Source organism: Ctenocephalides felis, unplaced genomic scaffold, assembly GCF_003426905.1.
Source record: "Ctenocephalides felis isolate EL2017-DRISC unplaced genomic scaffold, ASM342690v1 CF-g0.4_SCAFFOLD_01886, whole genome shotgun sequence".
NCBI classification, from domain to species: Eukaryota; Metazoa; Arthropoda; class Insecta; order Siphonaptera; family Pulicidae; genus Ctenocephalides; species Ctenocephalides felis.
In genome coordinates this window covers 151293726-151314095 of record NW_020538040.1, presented here as the reverse complement: position 1 = coordinate 151314095, position 20370 = coordinate 151293726, and the positions used below count along the sequence as shown (strand labels likewise).

Sequence of the window (20370 nt, the reverse complement as noted above, 5' to 3'; positions counted from 1 at the left end):
TAAAATCAAATTGGACCTTTGTGCCCTGCCCTATCCTATATCTCTTTTCCGCTTGCTGTCATCAAAACACAAGTTGTTAGAGTTTATATTAATTGATATCCTCAATTTTTCGATAGCTCAACTGCGATAGAAAAATTGTGTGAATTTCAGGTTTTATTTTTCACTCACTTTTTTTTCAGAATGAAAGTAACAAGTATTGTACTACTTTTGCACTATTACTACTATTTGCAATCCCGACTACAACTTTTAATGGAACCTACCAACATCGTTTGGTACATTCTTTACAGGATTATATATATATATAATATATATATATATATATATATATATATATATATACATTTCTATGTGTATTTATTTACGAACACGTTTAATGTGTTTGTACATGTGTAAATACACATTAAGAATTAGCACCAAGAACCTATCTGGACATTTATCAAGCTTTGTCAAACACGAAGTCAATTAGATTTAATTAAAATTAATAGCAATGTATAAAAATAAACCAATTTGCAGTTAATTTCATTTAATGTAACCAATGTGCTTATTGAATTCAATCGATAAATGAAATAGAACACGTAAAATATTTATCAGAATATCACGTTTATATGGACATGGAACATGGTAATAATTTAGAAATCTTTTTATACCTTTTCAAATATAAGTAATTCGTTAATAAAAGATCATAAATATTGTCTAGGTTAATTACCTTTAGAATTCTTTAGAAGTATACTAATATAAATATTTTTTTCGGGTTTAGTTTCCAAACTACTTTGCAATCTTTTGATATAAACAAATAATTTAATGACTCATATGCTTTCTCCTAGAGCCCTTTAATTAAAATTTATATTTTCATATATTCATAAGTTCACAATTTTATTTTTGCTAACAAAACGTTCGTTTTGTTTTAGTACAATTTATTTCCGGGCTTTAGTTTGTTAACTGAACGTTCTGCTTTAGTAGCATTTACTGAAATTTCCATTTAGTGAAATATTTTGTTATTTTATGATTCATTTTATGTAGTAGATATTGTACGGAATGCTATAAACGAAACATTTTTAATCTGCATAAAATGCATTGTTAATTTAAATATTTACATACGTATATATATATATATATATATTATATATATATATATATATATATATATATATATCAGAAGAATCAATCAGAAGTTTTTTAAAAATATATAAGAAAGTTTTTCTGGATAGCTATTATTATATCATACATTTTCAATTATAATTTTACAGTGTAATGTTCAAAAAGTTTATTTAAAAAAAGGTTTCTAAGGTAAACAAAGAATCCTTATAAAACTCAAATAATTAAAATAGTACATAAAAGTATAAAAACTTTCTGAAGAAGACAAATTTCCATATTCCCGAAATAAAGATAATATTTATAATTGAAACTGTAATTAAATTAATAATTTTTAAAACAAAAAAAGATTTTAGTTTAAAAAGTATTTTATATATAGCTAATTTGTGTGTGAATAAATCATCAGATGCCAATGTTATTATTGGAAATAATTATATTAATTAAAGGTTTGTTATATTTAACTCTCAATAATAACACAATTATTGATTCTTTACTGCGATATTTTTATGAAAAGCATTTATAAAAGTATATTCATCTATATTCTGGATACTATTTCCTGTATGACATTTGAACAGCAAAAGAATTGCATCATAATTCACTTTTTTATCATAGAAGCTATAGGTAGAAACTTATATCTAATGAACTTTTTTTAATATATGTCAAATAATCATAGCAAATGTCAAATGGTAGAGGAGACTGGGTACAGTCGACATAACAGCTGAACTATAATTTTGAGAGGGGGTCCAAGGAGTAAAAGATGTAGTAAAAGATGTAGTAGGTTTGTTCAAACAAGTTTCCATTATTAACATGATATGTAGACCGCATTGATCTTAAAGAGTCTAAAGTAAGTTTTTATGACCAAATTATTTTAATAACAACTGATACTCGTATACAAATAAGAGCACTGATTTTTAGTAAGTTGAACATTAGCAGTTTATTATCACCAATTAGTTTTTGCTTAGATAATTTAGCTCAGTCATAACGATTATTTGTTTGAAAAGTGTGTGTTGGGTACGGTTACAGAAACAGATGAGGCAAAATCTAACTTAACCAAGACAAAATACGAAAGAGAAAGGGAAAGAAAAATTTAATACAGAAAAAAGCTTTTACAAAGATTTCTTGTTAGCTTTGTTTAAAAAATTCTGCTTAGTTATGTATTCAATATTACATTATACTTAAAAACTTTGTTCAAATAAATATGACAATAAAAGTCGTTAATAAATAATTTAGGTGTTTATAGCTATTGTTTCTTAATCTATGTTTTTGACTCATACAACCGTCCTGAGAGTGTTGTCGGTTGTGACAATCGCCTTTTATCTGTATGATTTGATTTTATGATTAATCAAATAAAATAATTAATAAGTGTTTTCATGTACATAAATGTTGAAATTACCATTTAATTTACTTTTTGTCCAGATAACTGATGAATTAACAAATCTAGTGGTGTTTGCCATCGTGCCTTAAGGCAAATTGCTAGAACCTCCCGTACCAAAAAATATTTTTTTTAAGAAAGATTGTTAAGAAAACATTTGATTTTCGAGAAATGTAAAATTTTTTTGGAAATTTTTTTTTGAAAATTTTGTTTTTTTTTTATTTAGAATTATTTTCAAAATTTTGAACTTTTTCAAATTTTTTCAAAGCAATCGCACTGCTTTAGCTGGATAGGAACGAAATATGGAAGCGCGTGAGCGTCGCGTCGTCGTTTAACAGACAAACGATTTCACGGAACGGAATGTAAAAAACATTGATACACATTATTAAAATCTCCATCATATAATATTAAAATCTAATAATTTGATGTACTTATGTCTAATGATCATTTTTGACCGTCAAATGACATTTTTTACTTTTTTTACTAGATCTCCGAAACAGCTATACCTGCCTTTCCAAAAATTTAATCTGATTTTCATCTTGGCAGTACAAATAAAATTATCTTTCAATTATTAAAATCGGATGCTCCGTTCTCTTAAAAACTGAGTTATTGTTTTTGGCATTTGTTGTCCCGTATCTTTGGAATGGCTAGACCTGCCTGTTCCTGAAATCGTCGACAAAAATTTGTATCCGCAAACACACACACACATACATACATTTTTTCTAACGTTTGCCAAAATGTTCAGACACTTGTGAAACAAAGATGTATAAAAATTTTCATTTTAGATTTTTTTGCGATTACTATAACTTATCTTACGGAAAATTATTTATTGCTGATCGAAAAAGGTGGCACAACCGTACCAAGTCTACACTACATATTGCAAAAATAGATATTTTCATTCAGAATACAGAATCTAATTTAAAAGTATTGAACCTTCTCCGTCGTATATTTAACAATTTTAATAAATAATTGATAGTTAATAGTATTTTTGTAACTCTCACCGGTAACAAAATTAATGATTGATCTGTACCAGATATTTATAAAATGCGTTTGTAAAAATATATTCATCAGACGCCTGGAGTTCTGAAGTTTATTTTATATTTAGCACTCTGAATATAAGTTTCTAAAAATATGAACTTTCATCAAGTATACCAGTGTAAAGAATTCACGTCGCTCGTGAAAAGTTTGAAAATTCATCTTTCTGAATTAAAGTTTACTCTATCAGGGGCTAAGCTGTCGCAGGCATCAAGATTAAATCCGTAACGATCGAGTTGCCGGCATGCGGTCCTGCCTGTAATCTTGACGCCGCCGAGCTCCACGTTTGCAATGAATATAAATAGAGCGGAGCCCAAATTAAAATTAAATGCAGTATTGGAAATTGATTTAGAAACGGTAATTGAACGAAGGGCTGAAACGCAAGTACACATCGAGGAATGTTTATTTGCATATACGTTGGCGTAGCTCGATCTGTTTGTCGACGTATTCGCTAATATATTCCACTGCGTTGTGAATAGAAGGTAGAAGCGTTTGTATGTGCATGCACAATTCAGTTGGGGATTATTTTTATCCCAAAGATTGAATAGACGTTAATTTTCATTAGCGGGAATTTTCTCACTATTTTTGTGTCACGATTTCTATAGGTCATACATAATTTAAGGCAAGGAAGTTCGGACTGTTAACGATTTTCTTAAATGAAGCTAGGGAAAAACAATTCCGGGATCTACTATTTAACCAGTTAACTATAGCGCTCTAATCGACCAGTTTTGTGTATTCCGAATCGAACCCATGGCGAGTATATTCGTCAATCACACCTTGGTAAAATATCCGATAAAAAATACAGGGTTAGTTTACAAAATAAAAAAAATTACTACATTTACTTCTTTGTTAACAGAAGCATATGTATTAAACTAAAAAGGAATTAATTTGAATTAAATATTATGCATGTAAATGTAAGAAGGTAAGAAAAACTAAATTTATTTTCAAATTAAACAGTGGAAATTGTTAAATAAATAGCTAAATATAACTAACTTTATTTCACTATACATTTACGATATTTCTTTACTACGTGGGTTTTAAACGGTGATATGATATATTTTTAATTTGATGCAACAATACCAGTAAAAGGCTATTTTTACTTATAAACATATTTTAAATCTATATTTTCAAGACAAAAACGATATCAATACTGCTTGATATTAGGCTATCCGATTTGTGCATCAAACCTGAAATTTCGTGTGTGAACTTGCATGTGTAATTGTATGTACATGTTCAAAGTATTTAACCTACTACAATTTTTATACAAAAAGTGATATTAAATTATATAAGTACGTATAAAATAGGAATATAATATACGAAGGAAAAAGCATAGCTCATGTAGATACATATAATAGTGAAGAGTAAATGATATAGTTCGAAGAAAAGCTTTTATATTGGCCAACGGTATTAGTTACACTATTGTCATGGTCTTTTGTAATATGAAGTGTTTTGAGATATAAATCTAATGCTTAATAATATTGGGAATTGATATTGTATTTATATAATGCCTTGAAACTTTTCCACATGGCAATAGATATACTGACACAACATTTTTTTACGGAAAAAAGCTTCGGAGTTCTAATTTGCTTATATGTTAAACTTCAAATTTAAAATTCCAATAACAAATAGAAAATGCGAGATGAAATATTACACATAACGGTTAAATAATTTAAGATCTCTTTGGTCAATTAAAAACCGATGACGCTCAAGAAACTATTATATATATACAATACGTCTATACATTCTATGTTTCATGAAATTGCTTACATAAAATACAGAAGTTAATAAAGTTTTTAATGAAATTCATTAAGGAAAAAATTTTCCTAATTAAGATGAAATTTTTGCTCTAAAAGTAACAGGTGACTGACCTACTGAGAAGCTAGTTGAAAACTTGCAACAACACCATGCAATAACCTTATGGAGATTTCAACTATATTTTCAATTTTGTCAGATCTATTTATATTTTATTTGCGTTCAATTTTACTGTTTTGAATATAAAACGCATCGGAGCAGTATTTAAAATAAACGTTTCCATTATGACAGCTATGTTATGCTCGCCATAAATAATAATTGCATATATATATATATATATATATATATACATATATACATATATTTATATATATATATATATATATATATTGTATATAATTATTTTTCAGCCAATGCGTCGAAATAAAATGTACTGTTTATTTAAAATTATAACATCGAGAACAAAATGTGTTATCATTCAGCAGGGAAAAAACATAGTGCACGATTAAACTAAAAATTAACATTTTAATACATGAAGAATAATATGTATATATATATATATATATATATATATATATAAATATAAAGTTTGAGCCAGCGCTCAGAAAGATTAATATCGTGCAGTAGATTTGTCCATTTTCATTTAGATTAAAAATACGTTTTCATCTCGGGCACTGCGGTGTGAAATGGCAATGGAAAATCTCTCACACTATTCATCCCTAAATCGAGTAGGAGTTGAACTCAGCTCACTGACCCTCCCTAGAGTAGTACTTTCTATTATTATTATAGGATGTCCCAGAACTTAATGTCAAGACAAAACGGGGTATGATAGTATTAACCTTAACTGTAGTGAAAAAAAATTGAAAAAAAATCTCACGTTGTTAGAAAATTATGAGCTTTTAAGTGCAACCTAGAGCTTTGGTGAAATTATAACCATTTTTCGGCTATTCTGACTAATTTTTATTAAATTTGTTCATTTAAACTTTGAAACTGTAACTGTCAATAACATTAGAACCACAGTAAAAAAATAATAACACTTTTTTTTTAAAACAAGACTTTTTGTTGAGTTATGAATTTATGATTTTTAAAATTGTTCATTTTTGAAAAACCCTTCTTTTAAAAAAATGTACTGTGTTGGCAAGTTTTATGAAAGTCGGCGCTTTTAATCAGGATTGTAAAATGGTAAAATACTTGATAATTTATAATGGAAAAATTTCGATTTTTAATTTAGGTTTCTATTTTTTTACTCGAATTTTTTTTATAATAAAATTATCAAGTAATTCATCATGTTACAATCCTGATTAAGTGTGCCAACTTTTCATCACCCCGTTTCGGCTTGACGTTAATTTCTGGGACACCCTGTAAAAATGACAGTAATAAAAAGAAGGACTGAAACAATATGATGATTGCGTCAAATGCTCTATGTACAAAACTATAAAACTAAATTGTTCAATAATCTTTACTGGAAATTGCGCCATACTATGTTTGCAAATACACACAATGTTATTTCTACCGTATCTGTGCTTACATTTTCTCTGTCTTTACTATTTTGAATTACTTAATAAGCAAACAGCGCTTATTTGATAGCACAATCTCAAATTAGCGTCTCAGCTTTTAGTCGGGAGAAACTTCAATTAAACTCTCAGCTTCTGCTTCAGTAGAACACCTTGACTCGATTTCATCGCTTATTTCCATATTTGTCGTCGGTGCATAATAAATAATAACGCATAAATACATCATTGCATCAAAGCTTCACGTTCTGGTTTTAGTTCAAAGGGATAATAAAATCATACGATTATATATTTTATATAGGAAAAGGCTGAGTTTGAAGGTCCGCGGGGTAAAAGGTCCACTACCATTATCTCAAAAACAAAGTAAAGACTTTTTCAACTAGTTTTCTATTTTAAAGTAGAAGGAAAAAGATGTGTAACCAGATATCACTGTAATTCTTACGACGTTGATATGAGGAGATAAACGGCTAAATAAAAGAGATAAAAAAATGATGTTAGGGGTGGTTCTGAATTCTATCCTTGTATATCTCAGACTAAACTTTTCAATTTCTTCCTTAACAGTGTTAATGTTCAAATCTGTATGAACCAACCAATTTCGGACATACTTGGGTGCGTTTATAATTTCTTTCAAAATCTTGTTTTGAAATCTTTGTATTATGGCGATGTTGGAGTTACGCGCCGTTTCCCAATGCTGTATTCCGTACGGTTTTAACATGACTTTGTAAAGAAGAAGTTTATTCCATATACTCAACTGAGATTTTCGGTTTAACAACCAGTATAGTATTTTAGATTCGTAAGTTAGATTCATTTTTTTTAAATGACCTCTATAACAGCTCACATGTGGGTGGAGTGAAAAGTAACAACAAAACCTTTACATTGACATAGGTGTAAACAATAGGAAATATTAAAATAAAAGAACTTAAGTTAAAAAATAAAGATAAATTAAACTAATAGTTATGCAACTCTTCTGATGAATATTTCTGACAAAATTCCAGATCAAGGTTATTTACAGTGTTATCTCTGTAAAAATGTACCCAGAAAATTAATAATTTACATTTATTGAATAATGTAGCTATTATTTAGTGATATTACTTTAAAGTAAAAAAAAAATTAGCCTGTGTGCCCCCTGGGCGTCTCATTTTAACCCGCCTATGGGGTAAAAAAGACCAGGTGACAAATTTTTAAAAAACAACATTTTTGAATTGATGATTCAGCTGGACAGTTTACTAAACATAATCAAATAGTTATTTGTTTGATATGTTTAATTTATTGTAATGTAATTGGTTTGGTTTTTACAATAAATTTGCTCAAACACAAATTGGACCTTTATGCCCCACTCTGCTCCAAATATTTATATATGGCCGTAAAACTCCTCATATATAACGATGTTCCACGTTTTCTGCGGACTTTTAAGTTCTGCTTTATTCTATATAAAAATATAATATTGACATTTATAAAGTTCTTGCAAATTATTAAAGACGCTACAATATAAAATATTTATATTATTATTGCTTTTAAAAACCTCATTATAAATCACATAAAATTTAGATTTATTTATTTAGATAGAATTTAGATGTTGCCGTAAATGTTGCGCTTTATTGAAAATGATTATTTATGATTTATATTAATTAATATATTGCGTTATAGCTTTAATAATAATATGTTATATGATAAATATATTGCATTTTTGCTATATTAAAAAAATTCTCTATCCTTGCTTTTGATGACAAGTTTAATTTTCAGAAGTTTCATTATTTCAGATAGTTTAAAATTTTTACCGAGGTCACCGAATGCAGTATCGTTCCTCGAGCCAATTTCCATGTAGTCTGCGACGTCCAATGTTGGCATATAAAATATCGAATTAAAATTCACGTTCGTTATGTTGAGCTTTCTTTAATGCATTTTCCCTGTACCAAAAGTCATATAAAATGAAAGAACGAATATAATGTAAATATACGCTATCAAATATGATGTCAAGCATAAAACTATGAGTTTCTCTCGAACGATGAATAAGCGTTTTGAAGTAGGGTAAAGCGGAGCATAAAGGTCCGCGAGGAAAATGGTCCGAGAAACCATTTTGAAAATGATACTATTTTAAAGAACAGGGCAAAAGTATTGTATCTAGTCATCACCTTTAATCTTACGTCGCTATCAAGAAATAAATGATCATGTTCATATCAAAAGTAGTTTTTGGTTTTCAAAAGTCAATTAGAGGTCAAGTGACAGAAAATTGAAAAACTTAAAAAAACGACAAAATCTCCGATATAGAAATTTTTCTGCATGATAAATAAAATCTTATAACTTCTTTCGTTTTCTGGTCCTTTACTCCTTAAATGCAAAATTCTGCGAAAAAAATATCATCAAATTCATCTCTGTTCAGTATCTTTTTGCAGCTTTTAGCAGAAATGTGCAAACATACATACTTATTTGACATTTGCAGATACCTCAAAATATATTTGAAAATTGCTGCTGTAGGAAGCTGCAAAAAGATACTCAACAAAGATGAAAAAAGTTTTGCAGAACTTTCATCCTTCTTCCGGTCATTTACGGTTTAAAGGACCAGTAAACGACAGAAATTATAAGATTTCAATTATTATGCAGAACAATACCTAGATTCTAAATTTCATCGTTTTTTTTTTAATTTCCTTAATTTTCTGCAGTTTGACCCGCAATTTTGACTTTAGATCCATGTTCAGTGGTAAAAAATACATTGGAAAACATATGTCGCACAACTAATCTAGACAACTTTTTTTGTCGACTTATAAAGTTGTTTGAAATCAGCTAAATAATATTTTATGACAATATTGAAATACCAGATCAAGGTTATATACGGTGTGATCTGTGGCCATATAATTTGTATTTTGCAATAGTTGAATAATGTAGCTATTATTTCGTAAATTCTTTTCAAAATTAAAAATGAGACTCTTTGCCCTCTGGCTGTCTCTTTAAATTCCGCCTATGAGGTAAGAACACAGATAACAATTTAATTAAAAAAAAAAATACTTAGAAAACATATTTCTATAATTAGGAATTAACTGTAAATTTTATTGAACATAACATGTTAGTTTGTATGATCGATGTTGTGTGTATGGTGTTGCTCATTTAGTTTAACTACTGAAAGTCAAATTTGACCTTTGTGCCCAGCCCTACCCTAAAAGACCTTTTCATTGAGTTTTACAAATATTTCAATTTGATAGCCATCTAGATATGAAGAAATAAATATTCTCGACTAGTTTGCACATAACAATAAAATCTCCATCTTTCAGTTTTGATTGCATCCGCTATCAAACATCTGTCGGGCTACAGAAAACCTCTTTTACGATGGGGGGTTGATTTACATAAAGACGGATAAAAAGAAAAATTCGCACCCGATGCAGATTATGTATTATTGTTTAACTCCGATTATGCAAATTGATGTTATAAAATAACGGATGCGAACGAGCGGCATTGAGAAAATCCATATCAACCAACACCTTCACCGAGCTACCCACATCGCCGTACTTTTTACTTTCATCCCTTAAAAATAGGGGTCGGCGCTTATAATAATAATCTCGAGTTATATAACTCGGTAATTAAACAATGAAAAGATTTAATCTGTGCGTAATGATTCAGACATGGTAATTGCAGGTACGAAGCAATTGTAGAACAGGTAGAAATATGATTGTTATGCGATTATATAAATTGTTTTTGATAACGTCTAGTGAATTTTAATTACGTTATGGGTTCTTGCTAAACATCGCTCTCGAATATTGTCAATGTAGCTCATAGGAATCTTTATGTATTTCTGATTGCTATCTAAAGCAGAGTTAAAAAAAAGTCGTGTATTTGGACTTTAGCTGATAACAATTTCTGCCAATGAACCGAAATAATAAATAATAATAACAATAGTAATAGCCTTGTAATTAAAGTAAATGGTTCAGGATTTATATAAGATATGAAAAAAGAAAATATAAATTATAATAACATGAATCTATATATTATTGTAATGTGCATTAATAATTACTGTTGAAAAATTTAGATTCATACGTATAAAACAGTGACCATTTACTATTTAAATCGAGATTTTTGATAAAAAGCAAAATATATTTTGCAATATCAAATTGTTTGAATATGTTGTTATGGCCTATGAGATTCTGAGTAGGAGGGGCACAAAGGTCCAATTTTACTTTGAGAAATTTTGTTGCAAAAACCAAACTTACTATATCACAACAAATGACACATATCAAACAAACAACTACATATCTAACTATGGTTAGTAAAACTCCCAACAAATTGTAGAAATGTTTCTTTCAAAAACTTGTCACCTGGTTCGTTTTTATCCCATAGGCAGTGCTAGATTTACATTAGGGGCAGTCGGGGCTACTGCCCAAGGCGGTAAAATTGGGATAGTGAGTAAAAAATGCTATACAATGTAATTAACTATTTTTTTTAATAACATTTTTTATTCCAAGAAATATAATTAACAAAGCATAATACGATTGCAATGCAAAATTTAGGTCCAAATAACCGATTATTAAAATTTATTATTTTGCTTTGCCTCCCTTTCCCAACGTAAATTATCAAATAATAGTTAATAAGTTATTATCAAATTTGGCAATTTGGCTAAAATAAAGTTTCGTAAATAAGTTGAAAATTAAGGAAAAATATGTTCTTCAGATCTCGAGCCCAAACGACAAATTTATGCACTTCCAAGCTTATAGCGCCAAAAAAAAAATTAAACTAGTGACTAGTGGCGTTGTTCCTTAAGGCAAATTACTGGAACTTCTCGTACTGAAAATTACATTTTATAAAGAGCTTTAAAATTTTTAGAAAAACGAAAAAATGTCCTTTAAAAAACTTTTTTTTAATATGTATATTGAAATTTTCTGAAAATTATAAACTTGTTTCAAAGCAATCGCACTGCGTCGTTTTCTCAGAGAAGAAATATCGAAACTCAACTACCATTTTTCAAAACGGCTGAACCTGCCTGTGCCTAAAACTAATCAGTTTTTTTAATCGAAGATAAAGGTCAGAATGCCAAAAACGGTAATTCAGTTTTTGAGAAACGGAGCATCAAATATCACAAAATGAAGAATTGCTTAGTGGGAGGTAGGTCTATGGGTTTCGGTGATCCAATAAAAAAAATTGAAAAAGAAACATTTGGCGGTCAAAAGTGATCATTAGACATAGGCACATCAAATTATCAGGTATTTTATAGATATTTTAATAATAAAGTATAAATTTTGTTTACATTTCTATGGGTTCTGTAACCCATGGGTTCTGTTAGACTGCGACGCGACGCTTACGCGCATCTATATTTTGGATCCGCGCTGCTGAAGCAGCACGATTGCTTTAATAAAAGTTAAAAATTTCAAAAATACTTCAAAATATTAAATAAAACTCAAAATTTTCAAAAAAAAAATTTTTTTAAGTTCTCAAAAAAATGTTTTTTTTTCTTAATTTTAATTTTTGGTACGGGAATAATATATAAAATTTGTCAGTGCCCCAGGACGCCAAATTTCTAAATAGCGGTCTCTTTTTATCACGCCTACGGCCCTGCCCATAGACGTGATAAAAAGAAACCGCTAGGGGGCAAACAGGTTCAATGTCTTATTTTTAATTTTGAAGCGATTTTACAAAATGATATCTACATTATTTGAACAATGAAAAGTATAATTTTTATGGATACTTTTTTTACAGATATATTGAATAACGAATACTCAACAATTATATTTTATTCTCGTAAACTAAACAACAGTGTTCACACCCAAAAAAAAAACAATAATTAAAACTGAAAGGATCAAGGTGATGGCTGGTTATACATCTTTATCCCTCTACTTAGAAATATTGTTGTTAAAAAATGCTTAACTTTACTTGCTTTTGAGATATTGATGCTGGGCATTTTTACCAGCGGATCTTTATGCTCCGCTCTACCCTATATCATTTTTTTTATATGATACAATATTTCATTTGATCTTTATCCACAAAACAAAGTTTTATCAAACTGCATTAAAACCATAATACCTTCAGATAATTTTTCTTTTAATTAATATTGTATTTATTATTAACGACAAAAAAATATCAGAATTCCCAAACACTTGTCCACAATACTTCAGCCTCGCATCTGCCGCAAAACCGCAAATGTTTTACGAACGCTTATAAAACCAACTAGGAAAGAACGAATGCGGCAAATGTCGAAGGAATGGAATTATCACATGAATAGAGTAGAGTAAGGGCCGTAGGTGCGCGTAGAACCACCACCCAATGGCCGGTTTATTTATCTTATGCTCGTCGCTGAAGGACACTCGTGGGAGATACACAAACACAATACAAACAAAATCCGAGGAATACACTCAATATTCGATTTGGCTGCCGACGGAGTAACATCCTGCCAAAACCGAAAACGCGCCCGAAAGAGAGATATCTACCTGGGAACGTTCGACTGATGTACAAAGCATGTTATAAGGGAAACCGGGACGGTAGGTACAACACAATGGGGCGGCGAACTAATTGTGAATAATTCGTTAGTGGTTTCATTGTTAAATTCATCAATCACATTGAACCCATAGGAAAACCAAGTGTTAACACTAACAATGGTCGCAGAAGTAAAAGGATGGTATGGAACTATTTTCGTAGACAGAATTTTCGATATGTACAAATACATATACATCTACAGATACATATACATATACACATGCATATTGAAGTATATGTAGAATTCAATAACTAACATTTGTTATTTTAACAACTTGTTATATTTTATTAAAAATAGATTATCACATTATTATACCATAAATTTTCTAAAGATTTGATTGCTTTTCAGTATCAGTAAGACGCCCCGTCCATTAATCACGTGAGCGAGTTTTTAAGAATTTTTGGACCCCCCTCACCTTCGTGATACATAGTGATATACAAAATTACCGCCCCCTCCTCCACCAAACATTACGTGCATTTTTAGTTACGTGAAAAAACTAACATTTTTGAATTTTTTTGAAAATATTTGAACTTAAAAAAAAAAATAGTTAAAAATTAATACACGTGATATCTTACTATACCCCTTCCTCTCCCATGTGATATCTTACTATACCCCCCTCTCTCCCACGTGATATTTCGTGATTTTTTGCCAAACCCCCCCTCCGCCTAAAAACCTCACGTAATTATTAGACGCCCCCTAATCAGTATAAATTAATTCAGTAGGGGTACGATTGTGCCGAGATACGGTAGTGATAGTCGTAATTATCTTAACATAGAGTTCAAAGGGTGAAAGATGATGTATGTTCGAACAAGTCCTCATTATTGCTTTCAGTAGAGTCAGAAGTAAGTTTTTATCAAAAGTCGAATTCTTTTAACCGTAACTGTTAATTGTATAAACATAGATTTCTTTCTTATCATTTTGCTGTAAGTTGAACATGAACGTGCAAATGAACGGTTGTGACAAATTTTGGGGTACAATTGTGAAATGTATTTTTTGAAAGGGGAGAAAAGAAAATTAAAAAAATACGAAGGAAAAAAAAAGAAAAATTCAATAAAGGAAAAAAAGATTACACAAAAAATTCTTGTTAACTTTGTTTAAAAGTGCTGCTTGAAAAATGACCTAAAGTCAATCATTAAAATGAACAATGCATTTCCGAATAAAATAAATTACATCGACTTCTGAATAAGGTGATTCAGTTCCGTGAAAGAAATGCCTTCGATTTTCTAACAATAATATTCTTACTTGGTTTTCAACCTAATAAATATTGAAATAAGAGTGACATCAGCAATTAAGAGAAGAATAACATCTGTATAAAAATTATATGCTAAGATCATCAAACACAAAAAAGTTTAGAAAAAAACTAAATTAATGATTCTACCCCGTTATTCCCTAAGCATAATATTTTGTCCATATAAAAACTTCTGTATATAGTCATCATGAATCGCATTTATAAGGTTTTATGGAAAAACGATCGCATATAGGAATAGATTCGTGGCGCAGGTGAGAAAGTTTGATCGTTTTAAAGAGATTTTCACGGATGTGTATTATTTCTTGGTCGTAAATGTTTTATTCCTCACATTTCAAAGTCAACTATTATAACCGAATATTTTATTTGAACAACTTTATTTTAAAGCAATAATTCATAGAAAAGGGAAATCATCATATCAAACAAATTGAGAAAGCTTTTGACTTTTTTTTCATGTTTGTAATATAATTAATATGCGATAATTAATTGAAATCCAAGAATAATTAAATGAATATCAAAATAAAATGATCTCGTAACAAAAATAATATTTTTTTTGTCTTATTGATATGTTTTTAGCCAAATGACAAAAAAGAGAACGGAATAATATATATATATATATATATATATATATATATATATATATATATACTGCAATATATGATCAAAGCGTATTTGATAAAAAATATGTATTTATTTCAATATGATACCTGGCCTTATGGAATATACGGATAATATTTGCTCGAAACCCAAGCGTATGAAAACGCAGAATAAATAATCAAAATTCAAAACAAAAAAAAATATTTGTAATATTCCAATTATTTTCGCTTTCATAATTCTAAAATGAATAAAATGAATATTAATTTCTTAATGGTATGCTTTGAAATTTGCATTTACATGCAGAATTATCAGACGATGTAATTTATTCAAGAAAAATGTCGTTAGTAATTGTACGATATTGATTAATTCAAGAGTTTTTTTCCTGAAATTATTATTGAGGAGTAATAATGCATACAAATCGGCAAAAAAAATTGTATACAATACAAAACAAATTTTGTTTCGAGAGTTTTAGGTATATCTAGAGTATTAGGGTTATCTATGGTTATCTAGAATTGTAATGTTTAAAAATAAATGTTCACGCAAAAAACATAATAAGTGTCTGAAATCAATTTTGATAACAATTAAAAGCAAACGATTTATTTGATTATATATAAAGTCGTCTGATATAATACATTTTTATTTTTTATAAAAAGTTAAAAGGGTTCTGCAAAAATGGTAAATGCAATTTTGTTAGGTCAAATGAGTAATAAACATCAGTGGCCATCGCTAAAATTTTGTCTTGAGAGTTAAAATTTAAATATTCAGTTTAACATGTTGTACACAAATTATTAGTAATTATTGACAATCTGAAATCAAAGCTAACGTTTTAATCAATAATACGTATTATAGAATTGTCCAATGTGAAGCATTCTTAAATTCAATAGAAGGGTTTCATAAAAGGTTTTTTTTGAGAAGGTTGTTTGAATAAATGTGTCTTGATAGAAATGAATCGTTTGATTTTGAATTTTTTATATTTGAGCACTATGGTTCAGTTTACGATACCTTAATATTTTTTTTATATAACCTCCATAAAATTTTACATATGGTTGAGGCAGAATGGACCTACTGAACCATTCTGGCAAAGAGTTTGAAAACAAATTTTAGAAAACAGTGAAAGACACATTTCTATATTTAATAACGTAACGTAAGTACGATAATTATTTGTCGTGGTTAAGGCAGTATAATTACTCAAAGTCAAATTGGACTTTTGTGCCTCACCCTACCCTATACATAAAGTTTAGATTATTTTGTTCGACGTTGAAACATAATCTTGAAATGAAATTTGCAGTCAAATAGTTAAAATAAAGAACAATAAATAATTAACTATTTATTTTGTACGTACTTTAGGTGTGGTATCATTCAGCATGTTTAACAAATTCAAACCAGGAAAAATCACAAAATATTTTTTTAAAACACTGTTTCCAAGAAACAGACCAAAAATAAAATAATAAACTATAAGTTTAATAAGAAAAATATGTAGTAGCTACATAACTGATGAATAGTGAATGCAAAACGAGTACCAAATACAAACTGATGTGCATATCTCTTTGATGCTTGGAAAAATATCTCTTTTTAATATTAAATTGCAACAAACAAAAATTATTAATTATGAAATAAAAATTTAATTTATAGTCAAATTTCAAACTTTGTGTGCATCGCTTTGATGCTTGGAGAAATATCTCTTTTTAATTATAAATTGCAACAGACACAAATTATTAATTATGAAACAAATGTAGAAATCGAATTAAACCATTTAAATCGGTTGATCCGTGCGCCCAAAAACGTGAACGAATAAATGCGGACAGACAAAACACACACACACTCACATACACACACATCCTTTTTTTCTGAAGTATGCCAAAATGTTCAGAAACCTTCAACACGTCGAGAAGAATTTCGATTTTTGGAAGATTACAATAACTTGCCCTACGGGAAGTTAATTTAATTTGGAGTCAAATTTTAATGTAGTTGCTACCTGTAACAAATATATTTATCTCAGTTTCATGCTCAAAACTTATTTTCATTTCCGGCAATAGAACGAGATTATGATTTGTTTTAATCCAGAGAAAGCTACAATTAATTAAAAATTCAGTAATTCGTTGAATACAGTTGAAGTATGTTAGATAACTATGAAATATTTTATAATCTATTCGAAGCTATAGAAAATTTCATGTCCAAAAATAATATCTTTCCAAGAACTCTTTATATGAATCGTCGTAAAATCGCACTACTTCTCCATATACGTGAAGGAATTACGGTATTGGTAGCCGGCATACAACACCTGAAGGCTTCTTTCTATATATGAGATAAAAATAAAATCGCAGTAGAAAATGCGAGTATAAAGCTGAGTGATGTATCATCACACGTGGCTACGTCGTAACAGTTCTTTATTTAATTCCGTAGAGGGGAGCGATATCAAAAGATTCAGTCCATTTTCTCCGTGTTTTTGTTTTTGTTTGTACTCTCTTTATTAGTCTCTGTATTTTTGTCATCATGAATAAATACGATAAATGTATTTCCCTGAAATAAGTAAGTGATTATACAGTTGTGTACGAAGGTATTACTCTACATTCTTATCATATAATGCAGTTCTTGATTTGATTTTACTCAATTAACCGGTTGAGTGTAGTCCGAATTGCTCTGTTTTGTGTAGTCCGAATTAAGCTTATGATGAGTATATTCGTTAATCACAGAGTAAGTTACGCTGATAAGATATTAGATAATAAATATTGTTTTATTAAAGTAAAACTTCTTCAGACGCGACTAGGGTGTAAACCCGTACAAATGCAGCGGAAGTGCGTTACGGAAGATAAGATAAGAGTCGAGTGCCAATGATTCGTCATACGCACTCGATGATATCATTCTTATACGGGTCGATTGTGATTAGTCGTCGTGAATGTGAATAGAGATCGTCGTTGTATGCGTACCGATATCAACAATAAAATCGGCATAGATAAACATTTTAAAGTTACATTGTAGTACAAATGTTGATTTATTGAAAAATGTCTGAATCAGAAAAATAGTTTACTCTGTTCCTTAATATTTTACCTTGTTTCTTAGAAATTATTTCGATATTATTCGTAATTTCTATAAATCCTTGAAGTTATTAAAATGGAAAATATTTTTTAGACAAGACAGATATTACAGTTGTTTAAAGAATGAGATTATATCGCCAGCGAAAAAGTAAAAAAAATACCATCTGTCAATGAATGTATTTTAATTTTAATTACATGAAGTTCTTCAAACACAATTATTACATAATGAGTGAAATTGTGAAAACAATATTTGTTTAGGAGTTGTTAAAATGATCCACTGTGTGAACGAATATTATAGAATTTATTAATCAGCAATTAATTCATTTCTCTAGTGAAAGTTCATTTCTAAATGGTAATTACAATGACAAACCGATCAATATTTGAAGTATGACTTTAATTACGTTTCTGTTCTTAAATATTATACATATTTTTAATGCTATTATAAATATATAATTTATAATTCAACATTATACAAATGTGTATAATGGTTGACACTAATAAATATGTGTATCACGAGTGTTACCATATTACTAATAAACATTATTCAAAATTGTTATATGATGTATTTATTTTTACTTAAATGCCATCTTGTTTAGTAGCTAATAAGTTTTACTTCAATCGCGTGTGAATCTTACGCGCACTCTTTTTTTTACAAAATGGATGAAAATCAATTACTCAAGTTTACTTTTTTGTTAATAATATCATATATTACTTATTAAACTAAAAACATACTAAATTCAACAAAATATTATACATGTAAATGTAAGAACAAAAAATATTTTTTAATTAAAAGCTGAAACGATTTTCAAAATAAACATTAGAAAATGTTATATGAATAGCTTAGTTCTTATTCTGGGCTTTAGCTAAAATGAAATTTACAAAATATAATATAGTTACAAAATATTCTTAACAACTTGGTATTTCAAATACATATATTTTTTTTCAAAAATTCCTATTTAATTAACAAATAGTTATTTAGACGCATGTCGAATATACTCGTCAATATACAAAAATCTGCCACTTCTCTATGACGAATATATTCGTCAGTTACAATCAACAGGGTAAATACTAAACTAGATGTAAGAATTAAATATGAGCAGCATATAGGTAACGATATAAAAAGGACGCAATTTTTTTTATAGTACTCTTATTCAAGATGCTCCTTGAAATTTGTATCTTCTAGATTTCACAAATAAACTGATCTATCATCCCATTGAATAAAGTTAAAAAAAAAGAGTTATTTTTTTATGATAGTACTGTACAAACTTTAAGAACCATTCCCTAAAATATAATGTATTTTTTGTTACCACTGGAATGTTAAAACACGTATATTGCAAATAAAATTTGGAATTAAATCTCAAAAATAAATAAATAAATAATAAATGAATTAAAGAAATTATATAAAAACATTTTACATATTGACATGAGCTTTGAGTGAATTATACACCTACTTAAATATTAATATTTGCACAAAATATGTCTAAGCCAAGAACAAACGTATATTTATAAGATAAAGTTACCTTTTTGAGATGTACTCTTATATGATACTATTTCAAATATTTAGAACATAGCTTTTGTAACTGAAATCTACCTGTTCGCGTAGAAAGCAACGTAATCGTATTACTTTTTGTGGATTACCGCAGTTTGACGATTTACGTTCAAAGATCTTTCAGTTTCAATTATATATTTTTATATTGAAAGATAAGGTTAATATAAGGTGACCATATTTTTAAAGTCGTTAATGAGGGAGAATACAATAAAAAAAATATGAATCATTTTTCATTAATCAAAATTGCAGACTTTTGTTTCTATATGTTTTTTTTGCCTTTGACCCTTGTATAAAATTTTATTTAGTTTTCTTCATAACAGATATTGCAGCTGTTCAAAGAATAAAATTATATCGGCAGAGACAAAGTAGAAAAATACAAGCAGTCAATGAATGTATGTTAATTTTAATTACAGGAAGTTCTTCAAACACAATTACATGATGAATGAAATTGCGAAAACTATATTTGTTTAGGCGTTGTTTAACATAATACACTGTGTGAACGAATATTATAAAATTGATTAATCAACAATCACTTCATTTCTCTAATGAAGGTTAATTTCTAAATGCTAATTACAATGACAAACCGATCATATCGTATTTGATGTATGATTTTAAGTACATTATTGTTTTTAAATATTATACATATTTTAATGCTATTATAAATAGATAATTTATAATTTATCATTATATAAATGTGTATAATGGTTGACACTAATAAATATGTGCA

At 28.6% G+C, this 20370-nt stretch overlaps 1 protein-coding gene across 1 annotated transcript in view; it reads right to left on the bottom strand.

Annotated features, from left to right (window-relative positions):
• Positions 1-20370, bottom strand: part of LOC113376058 — a 195817-nt gene that overhangs the window by 92810 nt on the left and 82637 nt on the right. The window lies entirely within an intron of this gene.